Genomic DNA, 19,203 nt, shown 5'->3' with positions numbered 1-19,203 from the left:
AGAAGGACCAGGGACTACTTTGTGGAGGAAATGAGGAGTCAGAAGGAAGATCTGAATAGGATCAACAGTAAAAGGAGACACACAAAAATAGATGGGGATCAGACAAAGATAAGCAAGCTGGAGGTACATTTCTACATATGTACACACACACACACACACCCCCCCATCTCTGATTTGCTGTCTGAATCTCTAGGGGACTAACTAACCCTTAAGTATATAAAGCAGAAGATGACAAGCTGCTTATGCACTTGCCTATTAATGTTTGGCAGTGGGACACAGACAGGATGTGACCACCCAGCACCCCATCACATGGGGCATTCAAGCCTGGCCAAGAGATCTTCCAGCCCTGGACTCCAGCCAGGACCAGTACACTCCATCCAGAGAAGAAACTGGTACTTCACACCCTGGGAGATGACTAATTGCAGTAGCTGAGTTATGGCATAGCTTATAACACACAACCAAGAGACATTAAGGTCATCTTGACTCTCATCTACACCATCCCCTCCCACAGCAGACTTGCTGCTCTTTTTTTCCTCCTACTCTTTTTCTCACTTTCTACCCTCCCCTTCAACGTTCTTTCCTTTAAGGTCTTCTCACCTCCCTCCATACCCATTTACCTTCCTCTCATGATCCACTCCTCCAGTACTTGAAAAATCCTTCTCATCACCACAACTCCCACAGCAAAAGCCCTTCTCTTCCAGGAATCTGCTTTATCTGGAGTTTGATCTCCAGCAATTACCTGTGCTAACCCTTCCATAGACCTCAAGTGCTCATTTGTCTGCCTTGCTTTGCAGAACCTTTAGGACAAGAACTGTCATCTTCCCCACTTGTAAAGCACAGGATACATTTACTGGGCTAGTAAGTGATAAATAAGCCTCCTCAGCATTTCAGGGTAGCTCAGTGTGGGTTCCCTTGGTGTTTGCCTTCCCTCCACTGCAAACTAACCTACCTGTAAGACTTTTCTTCCTTATCTCTGTTACAAGGTTATCACTTGATTTTATCTGCATTTTTCAAAAAAAGTTGAGACAGGGAGGTGGGGAAACAAAGGGCCTTTACCAGCCCAGTTCAACCTCAGCTCAAACCCTGAGATGTAGAGGAGCTTGCGGGAGCACCACGGGGAGAGACCACAGCCAGAAATAACTCACTGGGATTATTTCAAACCCCACATCTCACTCCTATTCAGTCATCAGTAGGTTTTTAGACATGCAGACACACACGGCTGTTTGCTCAGGGAGCAATTATCAAATCTACATCCAATTCCACCAGCTGAGTGTGTGTCTGCCTTTAGAACAAAGCTGGAAAAGAGGCAAGAAGACTGTTGATATGGAAAACAGGTGTAAGGAAATAATAATTACAAAGAAAAGATTACCCACAACACACAGGACATCCAGAGGTGACTAAGAGGCAGTTTGACTTCAAAACAGGAAAAACAAAACCGTCCACCCATGCGTGGAACTGGGCTGGTTGGTTGGCAACCACAGGCATTCTGGATGGGGGATTTGAATAACAGGTGAAGCACTTCTCAGGAATCAAGGTGATAAAACGCTCATTCCATTAAAATAAGAGGACAAAAGTACTTGCTAAATAGTTCACTGAGTTGAAATAAAAGAACCAGCTTTTAGCATTGTGAGAACCCAGGTTGCCTGGGGTTTCTTCTGGCTCCCTGCACTCCCCCATCACATAGATTTCATCCCTTCTCCCCACACACACCAGCTCCACACCTACCTGAGGACATTGCTCCAGTCACTTCAATACACCCATCCCCAGTGCCCTCCCAGCCTTCAGAAATACTTCACTGGGAACATGCTCAAAAGCCACATCCTTCTCCATCCCTGCAGTCCTAACAGCCTCTGCCAGATTATCTGATGCAGCTTTCTGACACTCACTGCTGGAGAATTAGCTGATAACTAAAAAAGCATTGCAGGAAGCACACGTGTCAGGAAGCCTGTGTGGTAACACCAGTGTGCCATGAGAAACCTCATCCAGGTCCAAGGGAAAAGGTACAATTTTTATCACTGGTTGCATCTGAACTCACCAGCTACCCTCAAGACTACATAGCAAACAGGAATGCCTCCAAGCAAATAACAGTAGGGACATTCAAATCCCCCTGTGATTAGACATGGTCACCAAATTAGCAACATGAAAGACACAATGAAAATTAAGAACAAAACGAACACCTAGGAAATAATAGACCATGTAAGAACACCAAGTCAACAAGCACTCATTCCTCCACAAGGAATGCACCTTCCTGCACAGCAGCATTTCACCCAATAGAGATGGAAGAGCTGGTGCTGAATGCTGACCCTGGAAACTTGCCCAGTAGTTTTTACATCACTCAGCACCCTGTGCATAAAAGGGCAGCAGTTGTGACACTCCTGGTGAACTCCTACTGGCCGAGCTGTCTGGCAGGTATAGCTAAAAAAGCCAGCTTTGGAAAATATTGCCTTTTTATAGCTTATCTCAGTGCAGACAGCTGCCTCACACCTCTCGAAATAGCAGGATTTAACAGCCATGTTTGCAGGGACAGATTTTAAAGGTTCCATCTTCTAAGAAACAACCTACACATTCAGAAGCAGGAGGCCAGATTTGTTTTGATACTGGAACCCCCTTCCATATGCTAAGCATACCCACGGATTTGCAAAAACCCTGCTCTGAAAACGGGATGTTCATTCAGCAACAGGCAACAAGTAACTTGCATTTGCCTTCCTGTCGAGTCTGTTCCCAGCACAATCAGTAGCAAAGTAGCAACGTGATTAGGCTGATACTGCCTTTTGCGGAAAATAGTTGGCATTTTAGAAGTAAAACAGTGGTGGTGAAGAGCATTAAACACTGGGAAAACAAGACTAATAACTTAAATACAAATACCCCACAGGCACAGCCAATCAGCACCTCTCTGTTGTTCCTCTTCAGGTGGAGCAAGTCAGGATCAGATCCCAAAGCATTGGTTTGATTTGTTTGAGGTGATAAGGACCGAGCCACTAGATTCACTCCTGGGTCAGTCCCACAGCTGTAAACCTCAACCCCAGGAGTCTGGAGGAGCTTCTTCAGCCTCCTCAACTCTATCATGCTGGTGAGTGCAATAGTGATAACGTTATTCTCCTACCTTTTAGCAATAACAAGATTTTTATATAAAAAAGAATCAAATTCCCATGTATTTAACACTGGAAGTCCTGATGCTAAGGATGTAAATGGCTCTTAATCTAACAGGGCCTTGCAAAATTTCCATGGAAGCACTTCTACTAGCAATAGTTGGACCAGTTGACTATAGCATCTTCCTCATCAAGAAGTGTTTAAACTTTCTTTTTTTACTGAATGAAGGGGTACTAAAGACCACCACCTGCTGTGAAATGACCAAAATTCCTATGCAAACAACTCATTAGCAGTGTTCAAATGCAATTTAAATTACTAGTTGTTAAAGTGCTCCTCAATTTCATGGTAAGTTTCCAAGCAAAATTACATGCTATGTACTATTTAATGGATTGTTTTCTACTTCTTAACATCCATTTATTCCCTCCTCCTGTCCTTTCCTTAATTTCAAGGGATGCTAATGACTTTTCAGGGAAGAAAGGGGAAGAGCAAATGGAGTTGAAGAGGGATTTACCTGAAGAACAAGGATGTAGGAGGGAAGTGGCTGCCAGAAACAGGGAGCTTCACCTGAACTTGTCCCTCTGATATTTTTGCAGTAGGGGTGTGAGACAGCACAGCACAGGGATTCTTTCCCTCTCCACCACAGCAGCCAGGCTTCTGAAACCTGCTATTTCTTTAAAACATTTTCCTCCTGCACCAGGACAAGCAGTAAGCACAGTTAACTATTGGAGGACATCAGTAAAGCAACAAGAGCAACCCCTTTCCTCCTTCTGGGCACTTTAGTCCTTGAACCAGCACACTCACTGGAGGCAAACATGTTCTTTTCATTCAGAGATCTCATCCCAAATGCAAATACCTAACTCACAGGAGCAAAGTCCCCCCAAAGCTGACTGAAGAATTAGGCTGTGAGTGAGACCTCCTGCTGTGTGACCAGCTGGTACAGGAGAACGTGTATGATAAAGCTAATAACAACAGACATTTCTTAAAAGCCTGCACTCCACTTAGATCTCAAGAAAAAGCAACCATACAATTGGGTGAAGTGCCATCTGGAAATTTCTAATGTAATGATATGTGTTGAGATCACATCACACACTAGCAACACAGATCAACTTTATGAAATAATCAATGCTTCTTGGTTTACCTTTAAGCAACTTAGGCAGAAATATTTGCTCAGAAAAATGACTTTATTAGAGTAAGAGATAGGTTTGACAGCATTGCTCTGCCCGAGGCCACAAAGCACCCACCTGTCTGCAGGAACTGAGCACAAACTATCACATGAAATAGAGATTTGCACTTTTCCCAAATCTGCCACACAGTGCCCTAATTTCTATGTCTGCTCACGATAATAACACCACGTTCCTCAGCCTTCAGGCACAATTTAGTACCCAAGGGATCTGAAACCTTTGCCTAAAGAAATGCAAAGTCTAAGATGTGCAGAGGTTTGCAACCTTCACCCCTTCCACCCACATGTGCTAGTCCCGTGCTATCTGGGGCAGCTTCTCTTACCTGCTGTGGGACACAAACACCCAGCCCTCAGTGCACACTGAGCTCCCTCAGAGCACTCCAATCACAGTGCTGGTGTAATCCCTTTGCCAACCATGCAGTGCCAGCCCTGGATCGATCAGGGCAACAGCCAGGATGAAGGATGGGCTGTGAACCAAACCTCCCTACATGTGAGCTAAAGCAAGTCCTTTGAGTTTAACACATCATTAATAGAGATTGAGAGAATCTTAAGAAGGGCAGCCATGGAGTTCTCTGAACACTCTCCAGGGCCAGTGCCATGGAAGGCTTCTCAGGCTGCAGTGTTTACCAGGTGCCAGGCTAGAGGAGGGAAAAAAAAAAAACTTTAGACAGCTGTATTAATTTACAGGTCAGCCCTTAATGGCTCTGTTCCTGGAGCAGGAGAAAATGCTTTGTGGATCCTGGATAACATCAGCGGTCACTGAATCTGCTCAGGTCCTGGAGAAACACCAGATGGAGAGCCCTGGCAGCCTGCAGTCCCAGCTGTGGGCATCACCTCGTCCTCCAGAGCTCCACCAGCTCTGCCCAGCATCCACCAGGAAAGGGGGGCACAGGCAGCACATGGGGAGCTCATCCTTCACAGTCAGTCCAGCTCTCAAGTCACATCCTCGCAGGGGTGAGATGTTGCACAGAGAAGGATCAGCACATGAACACCGAGTGTCACAAAGCGCTTTCCCAGATGTGCCCAACTAGCCCTGCCCGGAGCACTGCTCATCCTTGTCTTCCAACAAACTGCATGTCCTGGTAAGCAGGAAAAGGAGGAAACTGCGATGGGAACAGAACATTATCATTTCCAGTCCCACCATGCTGTTCCCAGAAGACCGAGCTCAGCCACAGGCAGCTGCTGAAGGCTGGATGTGCCACGTCCACGTGCCACCAGAAGCACGGCCATCACACGGGGCCATGTGTGCGCACACAGAGGCAAAGCACAGCACACAAGGAGCAACAGAGACCATGGTCGCACTGCCAGAATTTCACAGTTTGGCACCACCATGCACGGCAGAGGATGAGTGATTGCTAGGGGAGTCCTTGGCCTGAGGTTTCAGGTGCTGTGACAGCTCCATACATGCTCCCAGGGCCCTGTTTCCTAACCCATCACCTCCCCTGCCCATTCCGGCTGGGCACTCTTTAGGACAGCAGTTCTTTCCTTTACACCAAGCTCAGCCTGGCCAGGCCCTGACCCCAAAAGCTGCAGTAATCCAATCAACCTTTTGAAACAACAAAGATTAAAATACAGCTGAACTCTACAAACCCCCAGCATGTCCCAGCCACAGAAAAGGCTCCAGCAGTCCTTCATCACTTTTTGTGGCTGAGTGTTTTTTAATCACACAGCCATCCTCAAGCAAACTATCTTTCCCTCTTCAAGACAATCCAAATAGTTTTGTACCTCAAGGACCTACTTCAAATCCACATATCTTGAAAAACCAATGGGTATTAAGCCCTATTTAAAAGGGTAAATGAAAATCGACAAGAGGTTTAACTTTCTAACAAAGGTCTTAAATTTAAGATCGAGAGTATGAAGCAACAGGTCTGAAGAAGCCTAAAAACACCAGTTAGCTGAAAAGATACCAGGGTTACTAGCCAGCACTGGGAACTATCAAAGGGTTTTCACCAATGCCCCTTCCAAAGTAAAAGGATGAAGTGCAGTGCCTCCCATTTGATGCATAGGACTCGCTGCTCCATGACCCCCAGAGCAGTGTTAAAAGCACTCTGTACATGTTACATGCTCCAAATGACAAGAGGAATGCAGGATGGTCGATCTCTGCTCCAGATTCCCCAGTATGGTTTTAGCTGCCATGAATAAAACAGGAAGCTGAGCATCTTCTAGTTTCCCCCCACACTCCTGACTGTCTGGATGAATTGCAGCTTCCTTTCAGGAAATAGAAAGGAAAGAGCAAAAAGAAGCAGCCAGCTACAGTATCAGACACATTAAAAACGTAACACTAAGGAAAAATACAGAAAAACAAGAAAAAACCCACTCAAACTTTATCCAGTTACAGTAGCTAAACTTCAACTAATGGAACAGAGTTAAATATTAGCATTTGAGAGAAATATATCCATGTGTTATCCAGCCTTATAATACACACACTCTTCCTTAAGAGACAGAAATCATACATAAGCTATGTTTTCCTTGCTGACCACATGAATACATCCTCCTTTAGCTCTATAGTGATCTGCTGCCTTGCTGCACTAACCAGTGAAACTAAAAGGAAAAGCGTGACTGAATGGGAGCTGGCTTAAATTATCTTCATACCTACTCCTGAAGAAACATTTTGCCTTTGAGACCAATCCACTAAGCCAACTTTCCCTGCTACAGAAGGCTTTATTGGGTCCCTTGCTGTTGATCCTTGCCTGTCTCCACCAGCAATGCACACACTTTGATGCAATCCATCTGACTAAACAAAACAACAAAAAAAAAATCCCAACTTGCTTGCTATAACAGCAATGATGCACTTACCAGCATTCAGGCAAGCTCCTTTGCTAACATGCTTCCCTCTCGAGCACATCAAATTTGGAACAAGGTCCAGGAGCGAGAGAGAACTGAAAACTGACCACAACAAGCTTCCAAAACAAGAAAGGAGGGGGGATAAAAAAAAAAAAACCTTACTACAGGAATTCAAATCCTGCTTCCACCAGACCCTGAGCCCTGAGTCACCTCCCCTCCCTTGCAATAGATCAGAGCAATGGGTAAACATTTCCAAATATGGAGATCAAAACTCCAAAGGACTTAAAAAAAAAAAAAAATCACCCTTCTCTCCCTGGCTTTGGCACAGGGATGACTTGCCCCTCTGAAGCATGAGCTGAGCACATTGCCTTTGCTGACCTACACACAGCCTGGACATGGGGCCACACATAATCACCTTCAACTGTGCTACTGGGGCTCCTGGCATGATGGGTGACACCCCATCTCTGCCCCCCACTAGGGATGTACAGGAAGATTCAATGGGAGCAACTCCAGGAGCTGTTGCTGCTCAACCCCTGCAACAAACCTCTCTCATCCCTCAACTCACCATCAGAAAACCTACTAGAACTACTTTTTGGAGTGTTCTCTGAAGGCAAATAGGCAGATTCAGTCTGTGGTTATAGCAACATCAGCTTGGCCCAGAGAAGGCAGGCTCAACCATCAGTCACACCACATCCCACACTGGCTGCTCACCTGGCACAGGGAAATCTCCCCTCACCTGGCTCATCAAGCTAGTGCTTTATAAAGGGTATGTATTTGAACTTGTGTTATGGGAAAAAAAAACCCCACAAAAACAAAAGACAGCTCTGCAGAGAGGCACAAACTGAAGGACAAGACAAGAGATCCCTGCAGGTAAAAGGAGCCCCAGGATGGCAGCACCCATCAATCCCCGCTGGGACACACAGGTGGGAACTAGGGAGCACCCAGCCTCCCCATCCCTGGAAAAGGGACTTGAGTGTCAATGCTCAAACCCACAAACCAAGTTTAAGATGCAGTTTTCTGAGAGAGCATAAACAATCCCTGCAAAGCCTGCATGCACGCCAGAGCAACATCAAGCATCAAGCCTCAGCAGCAAAGGCTGACCTGCAGGCAGCAGGAACTGACTCTGCCTGCCAGCATGGGACAGCAGCCTCCTGTTAGCTGCAGCCATGGCTCCAGGGGCAGGCAGCCTCTCAGGAATGTGCACAGCAGGACATTTTCAAGGCAAACAGGCTGCTGAAGCAAGGCAATCCAACCAGACCAGAGTGATTCCCCAGCACCACCCACAAGATGCTATTGAATTTATAGGGAAGGAATTCCAGAGCTGACTCTGCCCATGTATGGCCAAAACAAACTGTAAAAAAGTGACATTACAATACATCTTGGCTTTCACTGGTACTGGAGCACAGGCTTCGGGAGGAGCCGAAATTCTGCAGCGACAGAAGCTCTGCAATTACCTCCAGGAACTGAACAGCCGTCGGGACCCACGGCAGCAAAAATTTAGGACCCACAGGTGACAGAAAACATTTAAATCATTGCTTTAAAAGGAAACAAAGGTCTCTGCCTTTTAGAACATGCCCAGATTTAATTCAGTGATACTCTGCTACCACTGCAAAAAAAATCAACCTTGCAGGCAGCACCAGCACACGTTCATTACACTGGTGGTGATAAAGGCAGCTTTAAAGAACCAACAGTCCAAGTGGCACTAAGTGGTACACCAGGACAGCCTCAACGCATTGCAGGCTGGGACTAGCTCTCCATGGGTAGCTGAGTAATTGTTTCTCCAAAAGCCCACAAAAACTTCCCACAGGAGCTGTGTTCCCCAGCCAGCATCAGGGTCACTCAGAGATTTCTCCATGGTCAGAAACAAGAGATATTCTCAAAACCAATGTTAAAAGTGTCAGGTTTGTGCAGGGCTTTTTACCAACTCTGACTCAAGTTTTCCAGCCCTTTGCGTAAAACAATCCCCAAGGTATTGCTTTTTACAAGGACAAACAGTGGAATGAAGTAGAGAATTGTCAAAGTCAAGGACAGGAACAAAAGCATGGAAGGGGAACCTGTAAGAGCAAAAAACCCATCACAGGCACACACCAGCCTTTAGAGCTCTGGTGTCCCACCAGAGATGAACAGATCAAAGCTCTCCCTATGAGTTAAATGCCACCACCTTGCCTTCCCTGCCAGCTGTGTCAGCACAAGATGCAGAGGATGGGAGAGGAATGCAGGCTGCAGTGACACACATGGTGGGGACAGGGACACGAAACCCAGGGGAGTGAGGGTTGCTCACGCCGCCTTTGCCTTTGAACAGCGGTCAGGCAGGATATGTTTTATGGCTCTTGGGTTGAAATCTGGGACTAATGCTTTTGTGACCTTAGAGGGACTCCCATTTCAGCAGCAAAGAGAGCTGTTAAAAAGGGGTGGGAGTGCAGGGGCCTGAGCAGATGAGGACAAGCCATTCCCCAGCACTTGGCAGGCAGCCCAGCACTGCTTTTCAGTGTGTGCAAGTTATACCCATCGAACCAGGAACAAGCACATGTCTCTCTGGGCTGCACTTGCTACTCTCCCAGATTGACTTTCCCAGGACAGCACTAGGATCTCCTCTCCTTTTTCCAGCTTTGTACCCTCTCCCTTGCTACTGTGATCACTATAAACAGAGGTACATAAGCACCTGTGTTCAGCAACTCTGCTTCAGAGCACCTTCCACCCCAAACAACACAGAGGAGAGAAACCAGAGGGATGGACACATTCATGTCCAACCATAGCCTAACCAGGAGCTCTCTGCTACATGGCAACATAAATTCTCCAAACAGTACTAAGCTTGGGAAGTGAAACCTTGGGGACCTGGGAATAAAATCCAACTCAAGCCTACTGCACAGCAGTACAGATTGTTATAAAGCAGCCACTGGGTCAGGTGTGGCTAATTTAAATGAAAAATTACAAATTACATAAGCAGGATGACTGAGAATATTTGATTCATAAAAACATCTTGAAGGGGCAGAAAACAGGACTGCTGCAGAATCACAGGGACACAGGCCACAAAATGCAGATAGCAAGGACCAGGGATGCTCAGACATACATATGCACAACCACACACACAAATGCCTGCTCCTCCACCATGCACAAAGGCAGATTTAGGACTTGCAAACTGAAGTCCCATGCAGTCAAAAGCCAGCACAAATGTTTGTGACAGTTCCACAGGCAAAGGCAAAAGCCGGGTGCAGAGGAATAAATATAGAAAGAAGTCAGGCAGGCAAAGCAGGTGCTGGCTTGTAAAACCTTGGCCAGAAAGGCTCCCCAGGAGGTTGAATCTGGTAGTTTTGCAACAGCTCCACAGAAATACAGAAGAGACAGAAAGAAAAAAAAAGAGAACATGAATGCATATGCATTCTTTAATCGCCATATATAGTATATACAGACATTTGGTATATACACCCCCAAGCTCTCATATGCCACTGTATAGTACATACTATATATGCATTGCCATCTTTGTTTCCATGTGCCTACACTTGTACAGCCTGTGTCTGTGTGTGTGTATGCATTTCTGGTGTGTGCATTTGTCATTACCCCCACGTCGCCTCTCTGTGCATGCTATGACACCACACATCACTCCACAGAGCATGTCTAAAGCCTCAGCACCATAGTCTGGGATGACTTCTGGACACTCACAGCCTCTCACTGCTCAGCCCTTCCCCACCAAAGCCTCTGGGTGTAAGCACCACCAGGGAGCCATCAGTTTGTCTTGTGTTTTCTGGCGATCCCACTCTCCCTCCAAATTTTGAGAGCTATAAACAAGGTGCCACTCTCAGAAAACCCAGACATCCTTCTTGTCCTTTGTGCCTGTGAATTGTGTTTACGTACCAGTTCTCACACTGCACAGCCTTACTGGTGGGATGAACTCTGAGCAGGGTGTTTGGAAACACGCAGGGCTCCACCAGACTCACGACTTCAAGGTTTCTTTCCCAGCCCTGAAAACAGAGAGACTTGAGTGATGTACACTGGATGGGTTTCCCAAGAGCTTGTCTCCAAAGCCAGCAGTTTAACCCACACAATTTCTGCGAAATGCAGCATTTTCCTCCCCAGATTTCTTAAGCAGAAGTGTCCATACTCCTGGACTCCTTTCAGCACCTCCAAAACCAAGACCCACCACCCCAAACTGGGCCAGTGACCAGCAATGACCAGAAATGTCATCTGCCAGAGTCTGGCCAACAACTCACACATCCGCAAGACACTGCTCCTTTACTGCTCTTAACACCATTGAGAAGAGAGAGGGATAAGGAGATACCAAATGAGGCATAAATAAGAGAACAGAGTGAACCATCACTCATCTCTGGCCTTGGGCAGAGTGAGAGAGCTAGAATGTGCCATTTAAGGCATTTTGAAGCTCATGAGGTTACCATTACTGTGAGCAGAGTTACACCATCAACCCTCCCCCTCAGCACAGCATTTTCTCTCTGGAGCTCTGTACAATTCCCAGTGGGAATTATCTCACCCCTTCCTGAAGCTGAGAAGCAAACACCACCTTTTCTTGATGTGACCTGCTCAGTGTTGTGCTTCCCCTTCTGCAGATGATGAAGTTAGAGCAGAGGGGACAACCAGCCATGTGGCCACCATTTTGCACGTGAGATGGGACATGCCATGACACATGTCAGGGTGCATCCTACAGAGACCAACAGCATCTGAAGCACACACTCCTTCCTGTCCCCATCAGTCCCTGGCCACCATCCCATCCTAGCCACATCCTGATCACTCTAAAGCCCTATCTCCGCCCATGACAAGCACAGGCTTGTCATCACAGCTCAGCAGAGAAAGATTCTGCTATTTGCTGCTGTCACTATGGAAAAGCTCAGTTCAGACCTGTTTGTTGTATCTGTGCTGTTCATGAGGGTGCATGCCAGCCCACAAACCTACAACAAACAAGGAGCAAAATGTGTTTCGTGGTCCAAGCCCTTCTTCCCTGCCACAGAGTGAGATGGCTTCCTGCCCTTCCAACACCCCTTGTCCCCCATGCAATATCTGAGGCTATGACAGCCAGGAGAGTGACAGGGCTTTTGCCTCTCCCAAGCAGTGGCACATGTCCCTTGTACCAGCACCACAAAAGCACAACGAGCTTCATTCTGGCCCAGCTCAGTCCCATGGTCCCTGTGCTGGCACCCAGCCCTGATTCCCCACAGGGATAGGCAGGTCTGAAAGTCCCCAGGACCATCAGAGCTCTCCTCAGGTGTTAGAAGGACAAAAACAACTGGAAATTGCAATGGCCTCTCCCACTCACTGCAGGGATGAAGATGAGTAACTATAGAGGTTTATTGCTGATGAACTCAGCCAAAGAGCAATTTCTCTCCATCCATCAACAAGGAGACAAGTACAAGCAAATATTATGGTTGTGCATGTTTACTTTTCATTTTAAAATTATGTAGAGTTACATACAATTTAGGTCCTTCCCACAGGCTCCTGGCAAAATGCCCTCCACTCTTATCTGCAAAGGCAGAAGACAACAACACTCCCTGCTGGTTCCAACACTATTTCTGTTCAACTCACAACAGCACCTCCAGGAGCTCCAGGTAAGACAATACTTCTTGAGACCCAACATGTGTCTAAAAAATCTTGGCTCAGGATTGTCTCTCATCAGGTTTAACTTGAAAAATGTTTACAAGATCAGTGATAGGATTTGAGCAGTTGAACTGCATCTTCTTGGCTTTGCTTCCCACATCAGCTGTCCCTGTCACCTGTGACTGGGTTCCTGCAGCAAGGCGAGCAGGATATCACATACCCTCCTTGAGGCAGCCAGCTGAAAACCTGCTGTGAAATCACCCTCTCAGCAGCAAGTGGGGCCCAGCACCCCACCAATGCCCAGGCAGGCACTCCAGGCACTCCCTCCTGGCAGCACACCCACAGGTGAGCAGGACAGGGACAGCCAGACTGGTCACAGCGATATCCACTGGATCCAGTCTATCAAACTACTCCATTAAAGACAAAATGATCAGAAGCATTTCATTCACTCACTGGCTGACAATACTGATGCTGTATTTGCTGTATTACTGATAGTAAGAATCAGTATCTCTCAAGAAAAAAATACTAGTTTAACACACAAGTACAGAAAGCAACTTTTTCTGTCTACAGATTTAAATCTAAAAACGGTAGTTTACAATGCCTGAATTTAAGCATCAGTCCTGTGTTATGGCTTGAGTTTTCTTAGGTTGTTCAGATTTCTCAGGAACACACAGTGGAAAAACCTCTGTAAGAATTCCAAGTTTCAAAGAGCAGCAGTCAGCAATTTCAGAAAAACAGGCGTCCCTAACACAACTCCACAGTGGCCACATAGAAATGGAAGTAACCAGACACCACAGTCCCTTTAAATAAAAAAATCTTACCTGTGAAAATGACTTCAGCTAATTTCACTTCTCCCAGAACAGCCTGGTTTGAATGGCATCTGTTTTTCTGACTACTCAAAAGTTGCATTCACTTGTCATCTCCTTTACACTTGAATGCGTTACCAGCATTAAGAGTCTATTTATTATGATTATTTTATTTTAAATCAGCATAGCTGTACTTGTTGAAGCCCAAGTGCAAACACCAGTTCAAGTGGGATAAAGCGGTCTCGTGCTGGGATCCTTTGTTACATTCCTTCACGAAGCAGATGGCTCAACCTGACAGCCACAAGGAAAATTGTCATTTTAACTGTTCCAGTCACCAATTTTTAAACACAGACAAGCTCTCAGCCAGTCACCCATCAGCACAAACTGACATGGGTCCCCCCCCTTTGATTGGCAGGTGCACAAACAGTTCCCCAGATGCCAACATCATTCAATCTGACCTTTTCATTTTAAATGAAAACCACTTAAAAGCCTGCCCTGTTCTGACATATGTCTTTTTTATGTCTTTCCCACTCTGTGCCAATATATGTGTTATTTGCTGGCCAAAGTTCCCAAACTCAGAAATCTCACGTTATCTCCTCCACTGCTAGAGCCCAGACCCTCAGGCACTCCGGCCACTGCCAGCACTGTCTGACCTGTCTGAGGTCTCCACATTCTCACACATAAGAAAAATCAGACCCCTTTCATGCAAACCTCAATTTGGAGTCCAACTCTGACTTAAAATTCAGCTTATATGCATTGGTAGCTTTACACCTGAGCACAGCCATACATAGGCAGGTACTCATCTTTCCACACTGGGACACTGACACACGCAGGTTCTGGCCCCAACAGTTTTCTGCGTTTGCATCTGTGCTTCTCAGGTTTCACAGATTAAAAATAAACTGCTCAGTTCAACAGCACACTGCCGAAGTTTAATAAAAGGATCACACAAGATAACAAAAGCTGAGGATGCATTTCCCTCGCTCTGCTGCCAGCACGGCACCTGCTCAGGGAATCACCAATACGAACAGCCTGGCTGCTGCCTTTTGGGGTGTCAGATCCTGTGCTGGTGAAAAGCAGTGACTGTGCATAGCTTCAGTCTGCAAGGAAGCACACACCCCTCCTAGATAGCACTCAGGACAAAGCTGCTTCCAATTCCACCACAACCCCAAGTGTCAAAATTAGCTATAATGTGGCTTATCATTTCCAAGCTCCTGGTCCAGCCCTCGTCCTGGAGGAAAGCTGGTGGTGACCGCAGCACAGACCATCAGCTTGGGTGGAGAAAATGAGCTCCCATAATAGAGCAAACTCCCTGGCAGTCCCTATGTGCTGCAGGGTGCAGAGCCTGGTGCTAAAAGCATTGCCCCCAAGGGAGTCCCAAGGTCCTCCAGCAGTGTGCAGCAGGCTTTGGGACCAGGATACATGTTTTTGTCTTTGCTGTCCCACTAGGTTTTCAGGTTTGTCGTGGTGTTCATTAAACATGACTAGAACAAGAGGGGGAAAATTAGTTAAGACAACAGGGGAGAAAAGAGAACACTTCAGCAGAGCAGCACAGAAGGGATGGGATCCAACTTCCACTGAAGGGATGGCATCCAGCTGCCCCAGAGACTGCTGTACTATAGGAATTGAAAAGGTCATTTGGAGCAGAACAGATCTAAAGAGTAGCTAAAGAAGCTGTGAGACACCCCTACCTATGGCATCCCAGCATCCAGGAGTCACTGGGCCACGATGGTCAGGAACCAACCCAAAAGCGGGACCAGCCACGCTGCACTGCTGTTATTTTAAATGCCCAAGGACAGCTAGGGAAAAAAAAAAAAAAAAGTGGCTAAGGAACAAGAGGAATCAGCACATCTGTGCCAGAAAGCCTGCAGGTGCCATGCCCAAGCAACCTTTCAGCAGCTCCCGTCAGCACCAGCAGCACGGCCTGTGATTTACATGTCTGGAACTGACACCAGGATTGGATCCCTCACTTTCAAGCACAGACTACTGACCTCACACTGCTCACACTCCCTCACTTTACTGGAAGATTTTCAGAACTGCCTCAGTGAGTTTTATTTTCATTTTTTCTTCCCCCCCAACCCCCCAATGTTTGCTGTCTGTATTTCACTAAGCCTGGTCAGAGACCCTGAGCAAGAGGGGGACACTCACTTTCTCACTCAAATGCACCACAGTTTCTTGATCAAAGAAGGAAAATCAATCATGCAGCATCAGAGTACCACAGATCCTGGGTTTCAAACAATGGATAATGCTTTTCAACCCAAAACTTAAAAACACCATTCCCTCACTCCCCAAGTAATGGCCATCCTCCCCAGGCAGCATCAGCAGAATAGTGTCCTTATACACCTCTTGTGTTGTAAGGTGCTTGGTCACAAAAAACACACTGACAGTGCCCAGGAGCACAGGGGAGCAGAGCAGAGCTGTGCCCATGACAGGAGCCCAGCCCAGTCTCCTGCAGCCCACTTTAAAGCTGAAATCTCCCACAGCAGAGGTGGCACATGTTTGCTGTGGCAAGTCTAAGGAATTTATTGGGATGTTTTACAATAAAGCATGATTTTCCTTTAACTATTTTGTCTTTAAATGGCCAAAATTTGAAGGCAGAGAAAACCTTCTCCCGGGCTTGCTCAAGTGCCACCACAATGAAACCCTGGGCAGCATGGGTTGCACCATGGCAATGACCGGACAGTCTTCCTGTTAAAGGCTTACATTTTTTGGCCAGATCATTTAAAATAGCAATGAAGAGCTGGCAGACAACTGGATTCCACACTCCTGTGCCCACATGGTCAGACCTAGTATTTTTGAAAACATTATAATCCATAGAGATGTTTAAAAAAGCATAACCAGCCAGCACCAGTAAATCTCTCTGATTTAGCAATGTTTCCCCCACAGGCATTAACCATTTTCTTTCACCTTTATACCTTAATGGCAAAGGTATTTAAGTCCAGGACTAGCCTGCCCCTATCTCAAAACAGATACCTCCAAGTGGGATGAGCATATATTAAAAAAAAAAAACAACCAACCTTCTCAGTGTTGCTGCTTCCCTTTCTAAACAGCTGCTTAGAGAGGCCAAAGAAGCATATTCTGTCAAGAAAAAAAAGGAAAAAGCTTGGATGGGGCAGAGAGGCTCAGGTAAACATGGATATGTGGCAATCACCCAGCAGCATGTGGAATGGCCTCACCACTGACTGCACCTCATAAAAACATCTCTGTTTTCAACAGATATTTTTACTGTCACAAATAGAATAATAGGAAAAAACCCACATAATTTTTGAATTTTTTTCCTTACAAGAAATGAGTTGCAAGCCGACATTTCCCTCAGAAAGCTCCATTTTGAGAAGGGCCCCATTTATTCCAAAAATAGATTAAAATTTCTGGAGCAATTCTGACAAGCCCTAATACCTGCTCTCATTATATCTGAAAAGTACGAGGCCCAGAGATGCCTGTGTATGCATTTGCCTTCTGAACAAGAGAGCACCATTACTTCCATCACAGATGGGGAATGAGACATGCAGAAGACAGAATAAAAGGCTGGTTTAGCTCCTAAATTACCCTGACTTCAGCTGGAAGCCAGACTCCTGACTGAATTTGGCCCTTATGCCAAAGGAATAAAAAAAGAAACAAATAGTAGGGGCAGCACTTGAGGCTCTGCTTTTTTGCTTTTCCTCTATGTGATGGAGAAATTGGGCTGCTCCTACAGAGTCCCCACTTCAGAGTAGGGATGGGGAAGGGACAATGGCAAAGGTGCTGCTCTTTGCTGTGGGTGACAACCTGCTGTAACCATCACACAGAGCCCTGGACCTTCACTGCAGACAAAGTTACTACCCCTCTCCTTCCCCAAAGGACACCTGAACATCACTACCACCAGCCCTGAGGTGTGCAAACCCCAGCCTGACACTAAAAACTAGAAAAAAAAGAGAATGAGAGGGTCTCCTGCATTCACAGCAGCACAATAAAGGGAAGGAAAAGCAATTCCAATGCCCCAGCTCATCAGGACCATGCACATGCTATCCCACAGCACGGCTGCCAAACACCCATTCTATCCAGCACAGAGACCTGGTGACCTGCCTGCAGGATGAGATGCAGCATCATGCACCTTCCCTGCATGTCAGTGAAGGGCTTGCTCCCCAAAAGGTGACAGAGGTGGGGACAGCATGCGGTTGCCTGGCACCCAGCCCTACTGATGTTCCCATTCCACCAGCTGGGACTTGGGCACAAGCAAAGGGAAGGTGGCAGAGCTTGGATACCCCTTCACCACCTTGTGCAGGAGAACCAGCACACACAGAATTCCGCTCCCATGAGAATTCTGTGGAATACTCTCCCATCAAAGGAGTTTAATTAATTGTATGTAAAAGGAGACTGTAATTTATCATGTAATTTTTCAGCACAGTAAGGGCAAGTATTGTCATGTCTTTACTCTCCTTAAAAATAGAGGATGAAAAGGATTTAGACCTTCCATGATATTATACCTTGACATGGAGAAATAAATACACTGGACTTCCACTGCATTTCCTTTATTATTTGCCTAGAGCACCAAAAACGACTATAAAATTGCACCTCCGAACCTCTATGATTTGGTTCACTTTGTCTGCATTCCTGTATCTGAGTGAAAAGAAAGGGGTTTATGTTTTCCAAAGTAGCAAAGTTAGCAATTACACATCTCCCAGCACCCATACTGGATCTCACCAGTGCCTGCAGGGAGAGATCACACTTCTTCCCATGTACCTGATGGTTTCTCAGCACAAAGCTTTCTTGGCTACTCATTTTCTGTGTTCTTCCAAGAGTTTGCCACGTGATATCCTCCAACCTGCTACACCTGAGCACCATATTCCAGAAGAGTACAGATCTACTAATTTCAAACATTCACTACAGCGTGTGATTGCAACATCACACCAAAGGTACAAACCACTTGAGACCAGGAAAGGTCGCTTCAGCCTTCTTCTGTCTCACTGTGTGATTCACAGGAGCACCTAACAGCATAACACCACCATCATACCTGTCCTCACCTACTCCTACCCTACCATACTAAGCTTGTCAGCAGGAATTTTGTCACCAGCATTTGAAGCCAGCATTAGTTACCAAGCCAAGTGTTTTTATTTTTACTTGGTGATGGGGAAAACTAGAATGGAACCATGGAAGCTTTTGGAGGCAAAGATCTCTCCAGGGCTTGCCAGATAGTATTTTCAAAGACTGAACTGGCACAGCACCAAGAAATTCAGAATTCAATGTGCAAGCAAGACCAGCTCCATGACAGCCAACAGCCAGGCTCAAGGAGCATTAGTGACAGTTGGGAAAACAGAAGGCAGAGGAGACAGAAAGCCAGACTAATACTGCTCCTCTCACAAGAGGTAGAGACATATGCCTGGTCCCCATCTAGGAAGGGAACACAGAATGAGGAGGGAACCTTCATGAGGAGCTGCAACACCTTAGGTATCAGTGGCCAAGTACAAGTCAGCACATGCCAAGACTGACCACACAGCAGTGTGTGAGATACCACACTTGGCCTTCAGCCTACAAACAGAAGACATGTGTGGGAGCAGTGTGGGAAGAGCTGGCAAGTGAAGGGTATGTCCTGTCAGGGCTGTGAATCTGCATGTTGCACACAGGGGCTCACAGCAGCCTTGCAAAAGCCATTTACCCATAGCCACCATATATTTAGTTACAACTCCCAGAAACACCTGACCTGATCACCAGGTCTTTATCAACATTCACAGAGACCACAGAAGGTCAAGAGAGCCATCACCCAGAAACAGAGGACAAGCCAGCAAGCTCAAAAGGAACCTGACAGGCCAAAAATGACTGCAGTCACAG

General features: G+C 46.3%; 1 protein-coding gene across 2 annotated transcripts in view; it reads right to left on the bottom strand.

The window, feature by feature from the left end:
- The window catches only part of LPP (LIM domain containing preferred translocation partner in lipoma), a 298,039-nt gene extending 286,386 nt beyond the window's left edge, over positions 1–11,653 (bottom strand). The window contains exons 1-2 of one of the 2 annotated variants that reach the window (XM_062499363.1): positions 11,584–11,653; positions 10,907–11,013 (exon numbers count right to left, since the gene is read on the bottom strand). The gene's annotated coding sequence lies outside the window, so the exon portion shown is untranslated. Of the gene's footprint in view, positions 1–7,066; positions 7,786–10,906; positions 11,014–11,583 lie in introns of those variants that run through there. The other variant, XM_062499362.1, reaches the window with a different exon arrangement.
- Between the last annotated feature and the right edge of the window lie 7,550 nt (positions 11,654–19,203).

Source organism: Cinclus cinclus, chromosome 10 (genome assembly GCF_963662255.1).
Source record: "Cinclus cinclus chromosome 10, bCinCin1.1, whole genome shotgun sequence".
NCBI lineage: Eukaryota > Metazoa > Chordata > Aves > Passeriformes > Cinclidae > Cinclus > Cinclus cinclus.
Note: the sequence above shows the minus strand (reverse complement) of the source record. Positions and strands in the feature narration are given on the sequence as shown.